The sequence below is a fragment of the Triticum dicoccoides genome, chromosome 6A (genome assembly GCF_002162155.2).
Source record: "Triticum dicoccoides isolate Atlit2015 ecotype Zavitan chromosome 6A, WEW_v2.0, whole genome shotgun sequence".
In the NCBI taxonomy this organism is placed as follows: Eukaryota; Viridiplantae; Streptophyta; class Magnoliopsida; order Poales; family Poaceae; genus Triticum; species Triticum dicoccoides.
The window spans coordinates 33164455-33173891 of record NC_041390.1 but is presented as its reverse complement, the minus strand read 5'-3'; the positions used below and the strand labels follow the sequence as shown (position 1 = coordinate 33173891).

Genomic DNA, 9437 nt, shown 5'->3' with positions numbered 1-9437 from the left:
GTATACATTACGGGGGGATTTTTTTCTCAATAATAATAGCGCTGGCGCGCTATATCTTTGGCGGCAAATGGAAAACAGGAGCGCCAAATGTTAAAAAAATTACCTCCCAATAAAATGTGGGAAACTTAATTTGGAAAAAGCATATTTATTTATGTTATATACACAACCAAACAGAACAGGGCCATTCGTCGCTTGATCTATTATTAATTTCTGCATGAATTATAAAATGATTTTTCCTAAAAAATTAAAATTCCATTGTATCATTTTGTGCAATGTGATTCTTGTGTATAAAGGCATCTCCAGCACTGACCCCTAAACAAACATTGTACTTGTCCGCGGAGATACGGTTGTCAGTCATCCGCGCACACATGTGGCTGTCCTGACCTGCTGCACCTCAGTGGTCGTCCGTGCCATCGTTGTCGTTGGAGTAGCCCTTCCAGCAATGACAGGGCGGGGAGGGGGGGAGGGGGGATGGGCAGTCATGTCCGGCCGCCGTCTGGTGCTCGCAGAGGAGCCGCTCCACTTCTGCCGCCAGGGTGGTGAGCGAACACTCGTGGGCACATGCCTTCACGAGGTCGGGCTCCGCACAGAACTAGGTTGGTGCCTCGTCGGACATGGCAAACGCGGAGCGACGCCCCCAACGATTTGCCGCTCCTGCCTACCTGGTCGCCCTCTTCTTGGTTAACACTCGCAACGGCCATTGAGGTAGTGGAGGAGGCGACTGCATGCCTTTGCGATCGCAGTCAACACCTCCTCCTTGACGGCCGTGATGCGCCAATTGTGGCGGCTTTGTGGATCGACTGTAACATTGTGTGGGGGACTGCTGCTCTGCCTTGACGCGGCAAAGAAACAGCGATGGCGGCTCTTGCTTAATGCACTCGGTAGCACGACAACAAGGGCGGCTCCTCCTTCACGTGTGCTGGTGGTGGCGCCGGACCATGACCCCAGAGTGACCACTCCATCATCAGCTCCATCTAACGGGCGTACTCAGCGTCCGTGATACAGTATGCTGTGAACAGCGTTGTAACCGCACTTAAATAGGCACAACCAGACCAAGTGAAGGAGCGGGAAGCCATGTGAAGTAGGCTTCAATGTGGCGCATCGGCTGGAGTAGGCTTCTCAGGCGGCGCCTGGTTTGCGATCGATTTGTGGGGAAGCGGATAAATGGATTGTCTACCGATGGAAGGTGTACCGTGTTGGATGGCGAATTGCATCAGAATCGTTCACTCTAGACAGGTGTGGGCGATTTAGGTTCGGCCTTGGAGATGCCCTGATATGTGCAATGGGAGGGGTTCATGCCATATTGCCAATGAGGTGGAGCGGGGCGACACAAAGAGCTAGCTGAAAATGGGAATCAATAAGGTGTCCCTGACCGCATGGTCGCCCTCGACTCACACACGTACATGCCTTCATATGACCATCCAATCACCCTCCTTCCACTAAAACTCTAACAAGTAGGTTTGATTTACAACCATCATCTTCGAAACCGGTCGCATTGCACCCTCAATTTACCACATGGTTTGAAAGATAACAGTTGACTCAGTTTTGGGCTGGTCAACCGGTTTTGACTGAGTCAAATCTGACTAGGCAGCCAACTCAGCAGCACCAGTACACATAATTGGTATTTCAATTTAGTTTTTTAATATTTTTGGTAAGAACGATTGAAATTTTCTAGAATGCTAGTCATCATATGGTTGTCCTTGCGTCGAAATTCCAAAAGTATTTGGAAACTCTTTTCGGTTCAATTTTTTGGTCAAATAGGGGCTGAATTGGTTTTCAATTTAATTTTTTATTCGCTTTGGACAAAACAATTGAAATTTTCCCATAATACTACTCATCATATGGTTGTCCTTGTGTCAAAATTTCATAATTTTATGTTCACTTTTTTTTGGGTTCATCTCTTGGCCAAACAGGGGCTGAATTGGTTTTTCAATTATATCTTTCAATCGGTTCGGCAAGAACGATTGAAAATTCCCCAGAATACTGATCATCATATGGTTGTCCTTGTGTAAAAATTTCATAATTTTCTGGACACTTTGTTTTTTGGTTCAAATTCTAGTCCAAATTTTGGCTGAAAATGAAGAATGACTGATTCTCTCAAACGGTGACTCCAAATTTGATGAAAATTTCACAGAATACTAGTAATCATATGGTTGTCCTTGTGTCAAAATTTCATCAAATCCTGGACACTATTCTTTTGTTCAAAATTTGGCAGCTGGATCAACAACAAAGAACATCTTTGATTATGTGCATGTCGATCACCATTGACTTCCCTTCTACACATACCTTTAAGTCATAATGCTATGTACAACAACCGAGAAACAATATGGACAATGATACACTCACCACAAAAATGAACAGAAGGAAACTTAACGCTGAACACATAAGACGGTGTAGGCATGCTAAACATGGACTAAGCCATATTTTCCAGCAAGACAAGGACCATGGCAGCATGAACTTCAAGATAAGTCCAGCTACCATCATCACAGACGGTGAGATTACTGTTGGAGATAGATTCTTGGAAACAGCCATTCCTAACTTCCACTAGATTCTTGGAAACAACATGCAAAGCATAAAAAATAATGTAACCTTGTCTAGTGTCTTGCACAATTCACAAACAAGTACACTTGGGTTGTGCCCTAAAGTAGTACGAAAAAAAGACAGCAACCATAAACTTTATAAATCATTCTGACAGTGTGATCCTAAACTACTACTAAAACCATAACTAAAATTGCATCTGCATGCAAAGAACCACACCAGCAAAGAGCTTCCACCAATAGTTCAGCCTGAATTGTTCTGAATGCTGAATTTCCTGCTGGCCGCCTGCGAAGAACCAAAAGCACAATGCTCTAATCTGTTTCATCTGATGATTCTTCATCACCCATGTCAAAAAGGTCACGAGGCCTGACTTCCACTACTACATTCCATAATTCAGCTTTTGGATCTTGAACATAGAAAACCTGCTGCACTTGGGAAGAAAATACAAAAGGATCATCCTCTAACTGATCTCCTGTGTGTATTTCCCGAGACTTGTTCACAAGAATGAACCCAAACTCATCCTCTAGCTTTATTTCGGCAATTTACACAAGGACAGATAATTCTATCACCAGCTGGAACATCATGGAATGCAAAAGACAGAAATTGCCCGACACCATCTTTGTAAGCAACACTAGTTCTTGGTTGACTCATCCAACCTCGATCCATCGCCCTTTGATATGTCAAAGTAATGAAAGAAAAAAAACATGTCGGCGTAGAATTTTACATGTGTTATTTAAGAGATGAAAGTTGGTTTAAATCTTTTTGCAAGAAAAGCATGGAATGCATACATGTTGCAATTGAAAGATTTGATCCTACTATATTTCATTAACCTTGCATTCAAAAACTTAAAAGGAAAGGTGGCATTGGTAGGTTTTAACTAGCATGCAAAGACGCCACTCAGTTCAATACAATTGCACATGCTGCCATCTTTCTCCTCCTAATACCAACTCCGGCTACATCAAAAGGAAACACACACACACACGACATGAACAAACAAAAATATAAAACAAGACACATGAATGATATTATGTATGCAGGGCCTTTAATTATCTAGAAAAACTTTTTCTTTCCAATCGCTATAGGGACTTCTTTCCTTCTGCAAAAGTACTAATATTGTTGACTATGTAAGTATCTAAATTGAGCATAAAAACCATATAATATGGTACTTTCTTTTACTCTGTCTTTCATTCGTAGAGAGGGAAATGTTTGTGCACATCTGTGTGCAAAGCTACCTCCTCATACTGGAGAGTGCGGCGTTTGGATGCTCCAGTTCAGCTAGCCACCTGTATTCAAATTGATTGCTGTCGTCAATCTGAGTAATAGAAGCTAGCTCTACTGATTGCCAAAAACGGTACTTGTTTGAACTTCTATATTATGTTTTGGCCCTTAAAAGTTTCATGATTCAGTTTAGAGGAGATAAGCAGTTCAGATCAGAGGAGATGAAAAGCTCGGTGCTTTGTGTGTTATATTTGGTTCAGTTCAAACTAGATCAGTGGTCAAATTTCATTCTTAGATTAGTAATTTTGTTGGTAGTCATTTCTTGTGGAGTTGATTCCCTAGGGCCATAAACTAACTGGTTGTGCTCAGGCTTGGATAAGTTCACACGAGCACGACTTCTTCAATTCTACACTCCATGGTTCAGAGAACGACAATCCTGAATGGGCTAGCTGTACCAAAATGAAGACTGAGCATACACCGAATTCTCTCTAGCCTTCAAAATATTCAATAAACATCAATCTGTAGCAATTCACAGGCGTACTTGCTAGTTACATACTACAGACTAACCTTATCCTTTTTCCTTTTTTATATTAATTCCAAATTTAAGCTTTCTCAGTATGATAATTGTTGGAAATATGCCCTAGAGGCAATAATAAAAGTATTATTATATTTCATTGTTCATGATAATTGTCTTTTATTCATGCTATAACTGTATTATCCGGAAATCGTAATACACGTGTGAATACTTAGACCACACTATGTCCCTGGTAAGCCTCTAGTTGACCAGCTCGTTGTGATCAACAGATAGTCATGGTTTCCTGACTATGGACATTGGATGTCGTTGATAACGGGATCACATCATTAGGAGAATGATGTGATGGACAAGACCCAATCCTAAGCATAGCATAAAAGATCGTGTAGTTCGTTTTGCTAGAGCTTTGCAAGTGTCAAGTATCTCTTCCTACGACCATGAGATCGTGTAACTCCCGGCTACCGTAAGAGTGCCTTGGGTGCATCAAACGTCACAACGTAACTGGGTGACTATAAAGGTGCATTACAGGTATCTCCGAAAGTAGCTGTTGGGTTGACACGGATCGAGACTGGGATTTGTCACTCCGTATGACGGAGAGGTATCTCCGGGCCCACTCGGTAATGCATCATCATAATGAGCTCAATGTGACCAAGGTGTTGGACACGGGATCATGCATTACGGTACGAGTAAAGTGACTTGCCGGTAACGAGACTGAACAAGGTATTGGGATACCGACGATCGAGTCTCGGGCAAGTAACGTACCGATTGACAAAGGGAATTGAATACAGGGTTTGATCGAATCCTCGACATTGTGGTTCATCCGATGACAACATCGAGGAGCATGTGGGAGCCATCATGGGTATCCAGATCCCGCTGATGGTTATTGACTGAGAGCGTCTCGGTCATGTCTGCATGTCTCCCGAACCCGTAGGGTCTACACACTTAAGGTTCGGTGACGCTAGGGTTATGAAGATAAGTATATGCAGAAACCCGAATGTTGTTTGGAGTCCCGGATGAGATCCCGGACGTCACGAGGAGTTCCGAAATGGTCCGGAGGTAAAGAATTATATATAGGAAGTGCTATTTCGGGCACCGGGACAAGTTTCGGGGTTATCGGTATTGTACCGGGACCACCGGAAGGGTCCCGGGGGTCCACCGGGTGGGGCCACCTGTCCCGGGGGGCCACATGGGCTGTAGGGGGTGCGCCTTGGCCATCATGGGCCAAGGGCACCAGCCCCTATAGGCCCATGCGCCTAGGGTTTCCCCCTAGGAGGAGTCCTAGTGGTGGAAGGCACCCCTAGGTGCCTTGGGGGGGAGGGAAACCTCCCCTAGGCCGCCGCCCCCCCTAGTAGATCTCATCTACTAGGGCCGGCGCCCCCCCCCCTTGGCACCCCTATATATAGTGGGGGAGAGGAGGGACTTCATACACCAGCCCCTGGCGCCTCCACCTCCCCCCGTTACGTCTCTCCCTCGTAGTCTCGGCGAAGCCCTGCTGCTGTGACGCCCTGCATCCACCACCACGCCGTCGTGCTGCTGGATCTTCATCAACCTCTCCTTCCCCCTTGCTGGATCAAGAAGGAGGAGACGTCTCCCGTCCCGTACGTGTGTTGAACGCGGAGGTGTCGTCCGTTCGGCGCTGGTCATCGGTGATTTGGATCACGTCGAGTACGACTACATCATCACCTTGCAAGCTTCCGCACGCGATCTACAAGTGGTATGTAGATGCAAACTCTCTCCCTAGACTCGTTGCTTAGATGAACTCATAGATGGATCTTGGTGAAACCGTAAGAAAAATTTTAATTTTCTGCAACGTTCCCCAACAGTGGCATCATGAGCCAGGTTTATGCGTAGTTCTCTTTGCACGAGTAGAACACAACTTTGTTGTGGGCGTGGATTTTGTCATCTTACTTGCCTCTACTAGTCTTTTCTTGCTCAACGGTATTGTGGGATGAAGCGGCCCGGACCAACCTTACACGTACTCTTACGTGAGACCGGTTCCACCGACTGACATGCACAAGTTGCATAAGGTGGCTGGCGGGTGTCTGTCTCTCCCACCTTAGTTGGAGCGGAATCGATGAACAGGGCCCTTATGAAGGGTAAATAGAAGTTGACAAAATCACGTTGTGGTGATTCGTAGGTAAGAAAACGTTCTTGCTAGAACCCAATTGCAGCCACGTAAAAGATGCAACAACAATTAGAGGACGTCTAACTTGTTTTTGCAGCGATTGATCATGTGATGTGATATGGCCAGAAGTTGTGATGAATGATGAATTGTGATGTATGAGATCATGATCTTTGTAATAGGATTCACGACTTGCATGTCGATGAGTATGACAACCGGCAGGAGCCATAGGAGTTGTCATTATTCTTTTGTATGACCTGCGTGTCATTGAATAACGTCATGTAAACTACTTTACTTTATTGCTAAACGTTAGTCATAGAAGTAGAAGTAGTCGTTGGCGTGACAACTTCATGAAGACACGATGATGGAGATCATGATGATGGAGATCATGGTGTCAAGCCGGTGACAAGATGACCATGGAGCCCCGAAGATGAAGATCAATGGAGCTATATGATATTGGCCATATCATGTCACAACTATATAATTGCATGTGATGTTTATTATGTATTATGCATCTTGTTTACTTAGGACGACGGTAGTAAATAAGATGATCCCTTATAAAATTTCAAGAAGTGTTCTCCCCTAACTGTGCACCGTTGCTACAGTTCGTCGTTTCTAAGCACCACGTGATGATTGGGTGTGATGGATTCTTACGTTCACATACAACGGGTGTAAGACAGTTTTACACAGTGAAAACACTTAGGGTTAACTTGACGAGCCTAGCATGTGCAGACATGGCCTCGGAACACGGAGACCGAAAGGTCGAACACGAGTCGTATGGAAGATACGATCAACATGAAAATGTTCACCGATGATGACTAGTCCGTCTCACGTGATGATCGGACACGGGCTACTCGACTCGGATCGTGTAACACTTAGATGACTAAAGGGATGTCTAATCTAAGTGGGAGTTCATAATTTGATTAGAACTTTATTATCATGAACTTAGTCTAAAACCTTTGCAAATATGTCTTGTAGATCAATGGCCAACGCTAATGTCAACATGAACTTCAACGCGTTCCTAGAGAAAACCAAGCTGAAAGATGATGGTAGCAACTATACGGACTGGGTCCGGAACCTGAGGATCATCCTCATAGCTGCCAGGAAACAATATGTCCTAGAAGGACCGCTAGGTGACGCTCCCGTCCCAGAGAACCAAGACATTATGAATGCTTGGCAGTCTCGCGCTGATGATTACTCCCTCGTTCAGTGCGGCATGCTTTACAGCTTAGAACCGGGGCTCCAAAAGCGTTTTGAGCATCACGGAGCATATGAGATGTTCGAAGAGCTGAAACTAGTTTTCCAAGCTCATGCCCGGGTAGAGAGATATGATGTCTCCGACAAGTTCTACAGTTGTAAGATGGAGGAAAACAGTTCTGTCAGTGAGCACATCCTGAAGATGTCTGGGTTGCACAACCGTATGACCCAGCTAAACATTAACCTCCCAGATGAGGCGGTCATTGACAGAATCCTCCAGTCGCTCCCACCAAGCTATAAGAGCTTTGTGATGAACTACAACATGCAGGGAATGGAAAAGACCATTCCTGAAGTGTTCTCAATGCTGAAGTCAGCAGAGGCTGAAATCAAGAAAGAACATCAAGTGTTGATGGTCAATAAGACCACTAAGTTCAAGAAGGGCAAGGGTAAGAAGAACTTCAAGAAAGACGGCAAAGATGTTGCCGCGCCTGGTAAGCCAGTTACCGGGAAGAAGTCAAAGAATGGACCCAAGCCTGAGACTGAGTGCTTTTATTGCAAGGGGAAGGGTCACTGGAAGCGGAACTGCCCCAAATACTTAGCGGATAAGAAGGCCGGCAACACCAAAGGTATATTTGATATACATGTGATTGATGTGTACTTACCAGTAATCATAGTAACTCCTGGGTATTTGATACCGGTGCCGTTGCTCATATTTGTAACTCACAGCAGGAGCTGCGGAATAAACGGAGACTGGCAAAGGACGAGGTGACGATGCGCGTTGGGAATGGTTCCAAAGTCGATGTGATCGCCGTCGGCACGCTGCCTCTACATTTACCTACGGGATTAGTTTTGAACCTCAATAATTGTTATTTAGTGCCAAGTTTGAGCATGAACATTGTATCTGGATCTCGTTTAATACGAGATGGCTACTCATTTAAGTCTGAGAATAATGGTTGTTCGATTTATATGAGAGATATGTTTTATGGTCATGCTCCGATGGTCAATGTTTTATTCTTAATGAATCTCGAGCGTAATATTACACATGTTCATAGTGTAGATACCAAAAGATTTAAAGTTGATAACGATAGTCCCACATACTTGTGGCACTGCCGCCTTGGTCACATTGGTGTCAAGCGCATGAAGAAGCTCCATGCCGATGGACTTTTAGAGTCTCTTGATTATGAATCGTTTGACACGTGCGAACCATGCCTCTTGGGCAAAATGACCAAGACTCCGTTCTCCGGAACAATGGAGCGAGCAACCAACTTGTTGGAAATCATACATACCGATGTGTGCGGTCCAATGAGCGTTGAGGCTCGCGGAGGATATCGTTATGTTCTCACTCTCACAGATGACTTGAGTAGATATGGGTATGTCTACTTAATGAAACACAAGTCTGAGACCTTCGAAAAGTTCAAGGAATTTCAGAATGAGGTGGAGAATCAACGTGACCGAAAGATAAAATTCTTACGATCAGATCGTGGAGGAGAATACTTAAGTCACGAATTTGGTACACACTTAAAGAAATGTGGAATCGTTTCACAGCTCACGCCGCCTGGAACACCTCAGCGAAACGGTGTGTCCGAACGTCGTAATCGCACTCTATTGGATATGGTGCGGTCTATGATGTCTCTTACAGATTTACCGCTATCATTTTGGGGATACGCTCTAGAGACAGCTACATTCACTTTAAATAGGGCACCGTCTAAATCCGTTGAGACGACACCGTATGAATTATGGTTTGGAAAGAAACCTAAGCTGTCGTTTCTAAAAGTTTGGGGATGCGAAGCTTATGTCAAGAAACTTCAACCTGAAAAGCTCGAACCCAAG

General features: G+C 44.5%; 1 long non-coding RNA gene across 1 annotated transcript; it reads right to left on the bottom strand.

The window, feature by feature from the left end:
* Window positions 1-2850: 2850 nt before the first annotated feature.
* On the bottom strand, window positions 2851-3901 carry LOC119318994. Its single transcript, XR_005154307.1, has 2 exons — window positions 3771-3901; window positions 2851-3208 (listed from the first exon to the last, which is right to left on the bottom strand). It is a non-coding gene; the product is annotated as an uncharacterized LOC119318994 (long non-coding RNA).
* Between the last annotated feature and the right edge of the window lie 5536 nt (window positions 3902-9437).